We start from the raw sequence: 12754 nt of genomic DNA, 5'->3' as shown, positions 1-12754 counted from the left end.
TTCAAAAGGTTAAACTATATACTGTACAATGTACGCCATTCATATTTTGCACTTCACATGTGGCAATGGCTAGCACCCAGTTGCGTATTTTTAAATATTGAAAGGTATTCATTGTTTTCTATACTTTTCTCGATTTTGACCTTTGCATGGATACATTTTCACACACACACACACACACACACACATTCCCTCTGTTGCTTTTCCTTATCTCTTTCTAACACACGCTCACACACACACACACATACACACATAACTATTTAAACATTACAGTTGAGAAATGCATTCTGCACAGTTGAGAGGCATGTACAAACAGATTGGAGGACGGCCTCTATCGCTGGCATCTCCCGGTGCCGATTCCCAACTGTCATTTCCACTTTGCAGTAGGACCGTCTGAAGCGACCAGGCAAAGTTCAAGATCGTTTGACGTGCAGGAGTAAACAGACCATACCTCAGATCCACTGCGTAAAATTTCACCCCTCCGAGGTGGGCTTCTCCCTGTAGAGGCAACCTTGGTTAACAGAGAGTGGGTTTATTCGTTTATTCACGACGGATCTGGCCAATTTAATCACTGCTTACTCACTCTTATCTCTGAGTTGCCCTGTTGAGCAACAATCAGCCTCACTTTAGACACGTAGCCTCTTCATCAGGCTGAAAGTGAAAAGAGAAAGTAAGAATTTGAGTGACTCAAAATACCCCAGCGTACCAAAATTACTGTAAAAACAGGAATAAATGTTAAAAACCCCTCCTATTATGGAGCTAGACAAAAGCTTTTGTTCTTCCCAATGCACACTTCCCTTGTAGAGAAACGTGGTAAAAAAAAAGAAAAAAAGGAGACTGCAGTATCAGATACACTTTTAATACTACACACGTCAACCAGGGGTCATTCGACACAACACTACCTATATAAATCAGAGAACAATGCCTTTGGGTCCCAGTATTCCACAGGTGACATAGAGAAGCTTTAGGAAGTATAGTTTCCACTGTTCCAAAAGCGGGCACAAAGCCCTCTGAAACATGGCCCCGGGACAAACCATATGACACTCTCAAACAGGATATCTTTAAATCGTTCATTGTCCAGCAACCACATCAAAAATCCTTTCCACTGGTGAGGCTGGTGAGCAAGTAAAAGATACTCGTGATAAAGCCAGGTGGACTAATAAGGCGCGGGAGGACTGAAAAATGATTGGCAATATCCTACATCAACATTATATACTTACTATATGCTGCAAATATGACATACTTCATGGACTTCAAGACGTAGGGTCATAAAATAATAATTATATTTAGACTATAATGATTAATAATAACAATAATAATAATAACAATAATAATAATAATAATAATAATAATTATTATTAATAATAATCATTATAGTTTATGTCATCTGAGGACTGTTGCAGGAATAATGAGTGAAAGCAATTGCATTTTTGATTTTGTGTTTACATTACATTTCATTAATGAACTACTGTTGTTCTGTGTTGTTCCCACATATTAGCATTTATTTCAACATAACACAAAATAGTCCCACCAAATTGGGACAATTAATATATCAATAAAATGCCATTTTGATCCCTAAAATGTGCCTCAAATGGCTCAATCCAGCTGCAAAGCCCGTGGTCTGAGAAAATTTAAGTTAAAAACACCTAGGCTATCTAATGTTAGGCTACTATGCAAACGCATAGATCATTCATCATTGAGCGCCAAGCTTGTACATGTAGCAGCAGGTTTTCATCAATATCACTTCATTCAGAAGGTAAAAAAAATAAAGAAAATTGATAATTAATTAGTCTGTAAATTAAAATTAGTCTGTCATTGTAGCGACATTTAACGCGCATTTGAATGGGCATAGGATGTCGGATTCATGGCATATAGCTATACATGTTTGGAATAGTTCATCTCGCAAGTAGCCTATCCGTTATTAATGTCAACAAAGTCATGCGCCTGGTCTACACCGACATGCCAGAACAGCAAACCAGAGCTAAACATCACAAAAGCACATTGTATTAGATAGCCTACTAACAGGTTGGGGGTCAAGCGTTCGGATCTGGGTCGCCGTCGTTTAGATCTGTCGCTCAAACGTCAATTAGGCTATAAAAACAGAAACTGAAAGCAACAGCCGCCAAAATATATTAGTTATTGTGTATCCAAAATGTATGCGTGATATTTAGTGCCGTGCACGTCATGGCGACATTGAAGGGATATTTTCTCGGTTAGCGTTTTTAACTCACGTTTTCTCAAAAATCAGTGGTGACGCGACGCTGTCGTTGTTTTTGCTTGGGCCACGTGCACTTCATTGGTGCACTTACTCTGATTTAGGAAATAAAAAATGCCCAGCACAGAGATGCAGTCGTGCTACTGATACGGGTATGCAGTAAGATTTGTGGAATATATAATGCGGTTTTGCAATTCCCACACTTCTGAACCCGCGACCCCACCGAAATACCGGAGATGGAAAATACGGAAGTTGTTTGCAATGGACACCCCTTCACCCCCAGGGAAGATTATTTCCGAAGACCGGGGAAAAAGTCACAATCACATGAATTCCTGGCAATGCCACTGATTCCATATGTCACACAGGCCTGCACTGGCTAGGCTATGCATATATACATTTCATAAGTCCAAAGGCACTTTGACTGCAGGGTTAAGTTTGCCAGCTCTCATCTGCAATATTTAAATAGGCTATTGTATTGGTTCACTCATTCACATCCTGTTGGCAACAGAAAGGCAAAGCAGATCAATTTCAATATTTACTTAGCAAACTAAAACATTGACAAAGTTATTAAGATTCTTAACATAAGAACATTGGTCTATTTAGATCACACAGGTTCAAGAAGCTCAGTCGTGTTTATATGTAGTTTTAGTTTAGTGGTAATAAATTATAGGCCATTTTATGTTATTTGAACCATCACAGTATGCTGCGTATTAAATAGGCCTATTGTATTTTGTGTAAAACCATATTCTTTGGACAAATATTAGCTAGCCTGTTTCATTATTGCTGTAGGCCATGTAGGCTGCATTTCATACCACAATGCTTAATGTATGAACAGTATCATTCAGTAGACCAGTTTTCATAATAATGCGCTCTTGTGGATGCAGTAGCACATTACAAGATAAAGATTATGCTTACTGATTTTAGCTTGTAGTCTAGGTAAAAACGACAATGGTTATCTTATTTCGCCCACGGGTAACCTATATTATGGGCCCATGAGTGTTATTTTATGATATTATAGGCACAACTTCTCAAATTTCCACAGAGATTTTCCACCGAAAGAAAAACAAGTGGGACTGCCTTGACAACCTGGAGACAGCTTTGTCGTCAAGCGCCTTTGTGTGGTTGAAATCAAATGGGAAAGCTGGGATACGGGAAAGACGGGGATTAACGGCTAATAAAGGGCACATTGTCTCGGCGAAAAATGATTTTTTACTTTGTTTTGCTCGGACAAACGACGCAGGCTATATGCCCAACTTCGGTCTTCTACTATTGCTAGCCTTTCTTTCGTACAGCGGATGCGGCGACGATGATGAGGCGGTTCAGTGGTTAGAATGACCAGAGGTCTCTGTTGAGGAATATGATGGCGGATCCATAACCGGTCCTGACAGCCTTTCTCTGTTTGCACAGGTGAGCACTGTCAGAGTGGCCGCAGGGCGCCGTCTGTGTCCTGTTCCTTTCAAAGAAGCAGAAGAGCGAGCCCTACAACCGCACAAACCCTGAAGATTGGTGACAGGGAAACGTTACGATACGAACAGCATACTATGTTGCCACTATTTCAGTGTCTGGAAAGGAGGAGGAGGAGGAGGAGGAGGAGGAGGGGGGGGGGTTGTTTTTACAGCGCTACACCTTGCAACGACTGTAATTTTCACACATGCAGTTAACGCCGAATCAGTCAGAAGTGCAGCAATGTTGACCGATGGAAGCTCCTCGCTTCCCCCTTCATAGCCCTACTACCCCGTACTCTGTTGAAATACATGCGTGCCCTGCCTTTGAACTGATTTCTTCCTTCCTTAGCCACCTGCGCGCTTACAGAAATCCACCTCGGGCTACTTCTATCAGCAGCCAGTCTACATGGGAAACATCAACTGTGAATAGGTTTGAATAACTCAGATCAAGGGGTATTTTTCCTATGTCAACCAAAACGCAAACATCCTAAAGGGATTGTTTTACACCTGAAGAAATGTGAACATTCTAGAGGGACAGCAGTTATTGGTCCGACATGACATCCATTAATAAAAAAAATTTTATTTAAAAATTGATATTTTTTCACAACTGTGCATACGGGAGCAGATACATGAATACAATACAAACATGATATATTCCCCCCTCTTGCCTATATTCTATTTTTGTAAATCCATCAACACTGACAACTAAATGCTGCATTTTGTGGGTGTCTGGCGCCCTCTAATGGCTCTATGCGATACTGTTCAGGTTTTAGTCCGATAGGCATTTGTGAAAACATTTTGAATGTCACCTGAACATGACATCTAAAAACGCATTTAATGAAACAAGAAAACAGCCATGGTCCACATTTTCATTTAATTCTCATTACAATTTAAACGTAGTTCAAGCTTAACAATCGACATGGACTCATTTGCCAGGCAAGAAAAACACTGAAGTTTAACGTGCAGAATGTAATGTATCCACAGGTGCTTGTACACAGCTGGGGTTCTTGCCTATGCATTTGATTGCTTGTTAACGAATATTAAAATGTAGGCAGAGAATAAAACTAACATGCTGAGATATGAAGAGAGACTAGAGGGGATATGTGGAGATGTGAATGTCCAAAATGCCTGTTCTTTTCACCTCCCATCATGCATTGGGTCTCTGTGGGTGAGTGGGCCAAGCACGCTGGTAACAATGGCCCTCCTGGCAGGGGTGATAGATGAGCCATTGTTAGCACTGTCCCACTGATCTGTATATAGACCTAAGGGATCATTGCGTTGTCTCTGGAGATAACGCAGGGCAAGACAAGTGCACCCCAGACCCCCCCCCCCCCACCCCCAATCCTCCACCTCCACCTGCCAATGTCCAGCTAAACAGGTCACAGGGAACTCTTGTGAAGGCTGACTGGGGAGCTCCAGGTACTTTCCAGTCTTGGCGACAGATCCAGAATAAGCATAGCTGGAGATGCCAGTCATTCCAACATTTTTTTTTTTTTTTTTTAGACATAACTGATCCATGTACAGTGTTTAAGAGGCGGAACCTGTCCCTGTAGTAGGGGCCTGGCACTGCTGTCTGTCAGCCTCACCGCTCATCGTTTGCCTCTCGCTAACGCCTCTGAATCCGAAGGCTTAGCGCTGAGATTAGCCCGCCGGGCGCAAACGGTCTGACGATGAGGGGGCACCTCCTATCTCCAGCTCAGCTGTAAATCAATGCCGAGTCGATGGGAATCTTAATTTGGCAGTGACGTTTTAATCGTTGCATTCCGCGCTGCCCCCCCCCCCCGACTCCCCCCAGGTTTGCCCTTGAATTGCCTGTATTAGCATTAGCAAAGCTAAGTTTAATGCAGGATCATTGTGGTCATGGTGTGGTTGTGAAAGGTTTATATTGGGCAGGAGCTACCCCAAAACCCGCATCTATGATAACTTCATTCTCCTGTTATTTCACCTGTCCCAGTCTCGCATAAACTAACAAACCCAACAGATACGGCCTAACCCGGTGAAAATAGACAATGCCTTATCAGTTCACCAGAAGAACATATCTGGATATAATCTGAGGGATTTGGATGATGAAACGTGTGGTGTTTGCATGTGGAGTTCTGATATGGCTTCTAAAATGACAGAGCAACCTGAGTAGACCAGGTTGGCTGTATTGGGGGCTTACATGTTTTCCTCTGTAAGATTTAAACCGTTCATTAGGATAACACAACAGCTACTTAAGGTTATTTTTTTTTTGTTTTCATTAAAAGATTCAAGAAGGGCGTGGGAGATTAGGGTACCTGTTTTGGGGCTGGCCAGCCAGGTGACAAATCTGTTTGCTCATTTGTCTGCGGTCGCGACTTCCAGCCCAGTGGAGCATCCCCTGTGCTTGTGACAGAACACTCAGAGGAGGATCCAGAGGTGCTCGTCTGATTCCCACCTTCTCAACCTCAGAGGCCCGTTTGCAGGTCATTCAGCGACGAGACAATCGCACCTCACGCTGTGCCTCCCGAAATCACCCTTGCTGCTCACCGTGGGTTTCTCCCTCCTCAATTATCAAGACTTACAGTACTTACTTAACTCTTATCAGGGAATATACGGTGTCTAACGGGAGTGTTAAATGGGTGTTAATCCCTTTGGAAAGAGTCAACATGGAATGTGAGAATTAAGCCGAGGAAGCATATTTCATTGGAAGCCAAGCCCACACGAAGCATAAGTGCTTCAGAGCACCGGTGTATGAACTCTTGTAACAGCTATTTAAACACATCACCTCACTGTATTTCCACACAGATACCTGTGGTTCCTTCAAAACGTGTCTTTCTTTAAGCCGTCTATGCCTTTTCCCTTACTGTAGTGTTGACAAAAAAATAAATAAATAATCCCACCTATGCTTCATATAAAACTCAGGCTGTCTGCTTGCTTTTTTTAAAAAGTGCTGAGTGTATCTAGCGTCCTGCCAGATCCCAAATGAGCTCAGCTCAGTTCCAAATGGTGCTGCATGCTGTCAACCCCTTGTGCTGTCTGAGTGAATGAAGGGCAGCTGTAGTGATAACTGATACATTCTTATTTTTTTGCTTTGGGCAACTTAAAGTATTCCATTCAACTCTATGTCTGTTTCTACTATCATAGTACCAAGGTATGCTAGGCCCTATGACTCTTTCAGATGAGTGTATTTCCCATAAGGTGAAGCTTTTAGCTGTAGCTTTAGCTTTAGCTGTAGCTTTAGACAAAAGGGCACTGATAAGAAACACACTCCTGATGTGCATATACAGTGCAGTACATGCTGCTGGCAGAATCACAGAAATAAGAATGATATGATGGCTGAAACTGACAGGGCAATCGCAGTGCATATTACATTACATTACATTACATGCAAACACCTCGCAACTTTTCTGTCAAAGACAAAAGTACATGCGCGAGTTACGTGCAGCTTTTTGAAAAAGGATGACCCCCCCCCCCCCCAAAAAAACAAAAAACAAAAAAACAATTGGCCTTGGTCCTGTGAGGTTTCAAAATGTCCCTGTCGCTTCATTCCAGAATATCTCAAATGCGTGCTGGTAAATGAAGGGCTGTTATGAGGGCTATCCCACATTCCCTCACCCTCACCCCCCTCCCCTCCCCCCCGCACTGTCCCAGTCTCGCAATAGAGAGAGCGGAGCACACCTTGCATGCCCTAATCAATGAATATACCACACTAATGCCAATTTACTTTGCCCACATCCCGCTATCTGGCTTCGGCGCTGATACAAAAGTAATAAGCCAGAGATTAGCAAATATATCAGAGATAGCAATTCCAAAACTAATTTGCACAGATCAAACAGGCCTCAATGGAGGACATTCATCTGATAGCGTGTGACAACTTTTAAATGTAATTCACCTTTCGCTAAAAGGTGAGACGCTAACAGCATTAACATCTGTTTACACAAGGGGGAGGCTTTCGATAGGCTGGAGTGGCCTTTCCTGTGTAAGGAGAAATTGGAACTGGACTTCTCAGAATTAAAGGAGAACAAACACAAAGCACACCCTCTGTACTGGTTATCACAAAAGATCCCACAGCCTTTTACCTTTTTTTTTTAGCCACTTCAAAGACCAGGGACAGAGGTGCTCACTCCTGTCCCATTCATTTTCATGCAGACACTTGCAGTCCACTTTTCAACAGAACGATCAAATCTCAGTATTACAACAGGGACCTTGACGTGCTAAAGACAGGCTATGGGGGAAGGGCTGTAGTCCCCAACCTGACTCTCATCACGTTCTTCAACTTGCGCTGAATTCAGTTTGAAAATCATTTACAGATTACATTTAACCGATAAGAAATTATTCAAAACGCTTTTTTGTGTGTGTGTTTTAATATACTGTATTTGTGTGCACTAAAATAAACAGTGCCTCTGATGAAGGGAAATGTCCAGCACTTAGTGAAAAACGTCACTCACTCGTTATTCAAATTATTGGGTTTCCCTGTTTTCTCGAAATGCCACTGGTACTGTCTTATTGAAGGGTACCGTCAAGGACACGTAGCAACACCCAGCTGGTGAATGCCATAGGTATCAAGAAGAGGGAAAAACACATTTGGATTGGATACTTTTAGCCAATTAAGAGACGATTCATCCCTTGGAACAGCTGTCATGCTGTTCCCATGTAACTTAGCAGCAGCAGGGTCAAAATAAAATCATCTGGGCTGCTTGGTAAAAACAATCATAGATCTGACCAGTAGGGGGCCGCTGTGCACTTTAAAAACCTCCACAAAAAACTTAATTACGTGCACACAGCTTGCAACAGCAACTTCGTGTGAGTGCATACTTAAACTAGCTTTGTGTAAGCAGGATTTTCCATGGCTGTCTTATTCAAACTAACGCACATGGGAGTGTTTCTCTCATCTTAAGTCCACTCTAGCGACGCATTGTCCTCCTGTTTACCGAAGAATGTAAGCGTGGTGTTTGGCTTTCGCTGTACAAGCCCGAGAACAATGGCTTTTATGCATGTTTTACTCAGGACTCTTCCCCTTAAGCTAACTAACGTGACCGCGTCCTACCTCTGGCTCAGATTAGACTGCTCGCTAAGAGGCATTATTGCTCAATTACCAGGCCAAGTCCCCATGAAGCCCCACACTGTGATTTAGCGCAAAATGGCTGCCGTGATGAGTCATCTCACGGTTTACACTGCATTTAGGAAAGTAAGCAGTTACTGCCCACTTATACGAGGTCCCATAGGACCCACCTGTCTTTTTCTTAAAGGAAATAGACTGACTTCGCAGGAGCCAGTGATTTAAGTTCTTGGAAGCAAGCGGCCTTGTGTGTATAACCAGGTGGCTGGGGGGGGGAGAAAAAAAGTCTTAACAGAAAGAATGAACAAAGCTACTGACGACAGATATGAATTTACTTCCTCACTATAGCGTCCAGACACACAATCGCTGTGGCTCAATCTGAAGAATAAATACAAGCTGGTGAATGTTGGTGCTCGGACTGTCATATGAAGGGAACAAACCTGGCCACCCTCCACCTTGGTCGCCAGCAGTCAGCGAGGGTATGGAGCTGGTCTTGTAACCTAAAGGTCACAGGTTTTATTCTCTGGTTTTATATCCTTGAGCAAAGTGCTTAACCTGCATTGCTTCAGTATATATCCAGCCATATAAATGGATGAAAATGTAAATACGATGTAAAAACTTGTGTAAGTCACTGAGGATACGAGCATCTGCTAAATCCCTGGATATATGTGGGGTCCCATGAGGCTGGTCCCCTAGGGCCCCCTGGCCCCCATAATCTCCCCTCAGAGACAAAAGGGGCAGTCTGTGGAAGTCACTTTTCCTGGACGAGCCGTCCTTTGGCTGCCTTATCCGCCATCGGTAACAAGAGGCGTTTTGTGCTCCCCCTGCCCCCCCCCCCCCCCGAATACCCCCCGCTCCGGCCGCGTGGAAGACAAAACGGAGCCTGTTGAAGGTGGACAGAGGAGAGGAGAGGACGGAGGAGAGGATGACAGGGTCCCCAGTTGCAGGAGAATCTTGTGTCTTTTCCAGCGGCCGGCTCAAAGGGCCCTGTTGTCTGAGGCCCTGGCGGCCGGCCCTCTGTACCGTGGGTGGCGGTGTTGAGTGACAGTGGCGCGTTCAGAAGCCACAGCGCAGGGGGCCAAAGGGGCTTGTGGGTATAATGTCCGCCACGCTTTACTCAAACAGGAAGTGGGAGGCACGTGGCCGTGCGCGCAACAGCGCCCCCTGCTGTGCAACGCACTGCACTGTAACTGCCAAATAAATGTAGTCTAATGTAACGGAGCGCAGTTTGCCCATGTTACGGGCTGCTACCCTAACTCCAGAGAAGCTGTGTTAAATGCGTGGTCCCTGCACTCTGCCACAATCACCCAAAAAACGGAGGACCTTTAAAAACAAAGCATCCGACAAATGCCTTTCTGAAATATGTTCGTTCTTGCTTATTTGGGTTAAAAGTATATAACTTGCTGCACTATGAACTGCTGTTGCAGCCTAATTCTGAATATTTGTTTGATGCTCAAAAAGTGCAGAATGCCTAAAAGCTAATCTTAATCTGTTGGGAAAAGGCCAAAAAAGTACATAATCTAAGTACACATACTCTGCCGGCTTCCGTTATAATCCCTGCACCTGACAAGCACATTAAAAAAGGAAAACGGTTACTGTGTATTGACATAGCATGTGGTTAGAGGGTGGGACAGTTTGCTGTTTTCCCATGAGATTTTCTGAAAGGCAGGACCTGGTAGCAGACAGGTTGTAGACGATGATAGATGATGTGGTTCTGATGTTTACAAAGCGCAGGCTAACGGGTTACACCAATAATAAATTGTGCCAGTGGAGTTTGGTTGAGAGAGCTCGAATAATGTAGCAAAAAGTTAAATATTTGTGGCCAAATATTTCAACTTAATAATGAATTTTTAACATTTTTTCCAATACATATCGTGGCTACAGTGTTGAAAGACATATTATGTCTTAACTTTCATAATTGTAGCAATCACATCAGGTTGAAAGTTATAACTTCACAAGTTTGTTGAGTGTAGAACAACATCAGAAACTTCCCCCAAATGTCCTCCACAAATTACAGCCAATAAGTGACAGATGCATATTGGCTTAGTAAATGGTTGTGTCAAAGAAGCCTAACAGAAATGTTTACACCTGTTTACACCTTAGTTGCGGTGTCATTCGTTTATTTCTGTAAGGTACGTGCCACTTCCAGCGCATGTTTATATTTTTGGCGCCCTCTAGTGGAATATTGTTCACTACAATATCGCTCCACTATGCACCTGCTGAAACCGGTGATAATAAAACATGACTAAAACAGGCTATTACATATTAACCTGTTAGCGCCACACAGGAAGAAATGTAGACAGATTTATGTACTCAATTACAATCTGACAATATGTTGATATATGTGGATACATAACAATTAGCGATTAGTGCAATTGAAAAATTGGTATGCTAAAAGGTACTGATCAGTGTTTTATGATATACCTTTTTCTGCCCAATTAAAAGTAGGTATGAGTGACCCAGAAATGAGTACATTTTCTCATAAAGGTATATGATACCTTTATATAACATAACCTCTCAGAGGAAGAGGTATTACAATGTAACTAATAAGGGCCCTACATAAAAACAATTGTATTCAGAGCACAATTTGAATATACTATACTATACTACCTAGATGTAAGTATATTCATTGTTATCATTATTCTACAATATACTTTTCTCTAAACTGTGTTGTAGTTAGCCCGATAAGCGGAACAATGGCACTATTGTTGCTTTCAGTTACACAAAGAAATGGCATTGTGTGAAGCAAAAGTTTTGTTGCTCTTCTTGTCAGACAAAGCTGAAAAGCTTGAAGAGGACGACACCTGACACCTGAGGCCAAGGTCAAAGGTACACAGGAGAAAACAGACTCAGTACAATGGCAGCCACATCTCTCCCTTGTGCAGCGAGACTTCCGCTGTTCTGGAGTTGTGTAAAAAATATCAGCTTCGAGAAAAACATTATTTGCCAAAGAGATTTAAATCTGTTTATCATGAAGCTTATGATGTAAAATTGGATTCCAGATTTGGAAGAAAGGGGGAAGAAAATTATAATAGAGGCGACTGGTGTCGTTGCTCTGTCGTCCTATCAAAACAAGGAAATAAATGAGAAGGGGGCTTTTAAAAAGGAGTAAATCTTTAAGATGTCAGCTTTGTGATTTTAATCCAAATATATCTTACTGAGCTGATGCGATCTTCGGGAGTCCTCACACGTTCCCTGTCCCCGGCTGCTTGACAAGAGAAAAATCTCCCGTCCTCCAACAGCCGATTAACTCCGATGCCACCTCTGTCAGAATCCGTACTGCTCCCACCGCCGCCTCTCACATGCAAAGAAGGAATAAATTCATTTATTCAGAAGCGGTTATGCTTGAAGCGCTGTTTTGTGCCACTAGCCTATCGGCTCTCCTCATTCCCTAGGTGTTACCCATTCATGTCAATTAATCCAGCAAATCTAAAACTAAAGACATTTCAGTCAGGTGAGGAAGCTAAAGACGAGATAAAGTTGGGGCAGGTAAGCTGATTTGAAACTGGAGATCACTCGGATTCGGGGTTCTTGTCACACCATGTCAGCTCTTAAGCACCGGAGAGGCAAACACGCCTGTTCACACTGCTGAGCGCTCAGCATCAGCGCTGGAGGATGGGAGGACAACACCTTTCAATGTAAAGAGCTTTAGAGATCCTGAGAAGTGTAACAAAGAGCTGCATAAATGCACAAACACAAATGTGGGTTGCCAGGTAGTGAGGATGCACGTAACCCGCACAGTACAGCACAAGTGGGTGGCCTGCTGTCCGTCAACCCAGGTCAAAAACAAGTGTTTTTGTGCATACCCGGTAAAATGTCCGGTGTTATTTCAACTCTAACAGAGCACAACTGGGACCATATGTGCTCTGTAAGAGTTGATTTAATGCTGAACGTTTTGCTGTGTGGGTTTTCAGCGGGGCCAGCTAGGGTTACACTGGTTCAGCGTGGGTTGCCAGGGTGATGCGTGTCCCCTTGCAGCATTGCTGAAGAACGGCAGCTGAAGAACAGGGAGCCCCAGCTGGTAATAGCCGAGGGGAGGTGAGGGGAGGTTAAAAACATCCCCCGGAATTGGTCCAT

At 43.2% G+C, this 12754-nt stretch overlaps 1 long non-coding RNA gene across 1 annotated transcript; it reads right to left on the bottom strand.

The window, feature by feature from the left end:
• Nucleotides 1–318: 318 nt before the first annotated feature.
• LOC118230716 lies at nucleotides 319–2455 on the bottom strand. The gene is made up of 3 exons (XR_004765909.1): nucleotides 2229–2455; nucleotides 581–648; nucleotides 319–495 (listed from the first exon to the last, which is right to left on the bottom strand). It is a non-coding gene; the product is annotated as an uncharacterized LOC118230716 (long non-coding RNA).
• Nucleotides 2456–12754: the final 10299 nt, after the last annotated feature.

Source organism: Anguilla anguilla, chromosome 6 (assembly GCF_013347855.1).
Source record: "Anguilla anguilla isolate fAngAng1 chromosome 6, fAngAng1.pri, whole genome shotgun sequence".
In the NCBI taxonomy this organism is placed as follows: Eukaryota; Metazoa; Chordata; class Actinopteri; order Anguilliformes; family Anguillidae; genus Anguilla; species Anguilla anguilla.
The sequence above is the reverse complement of the archived record's forward strand: the minus strand, read 5'-3'. Positions and strand labels throughout refer to the sequence as shown.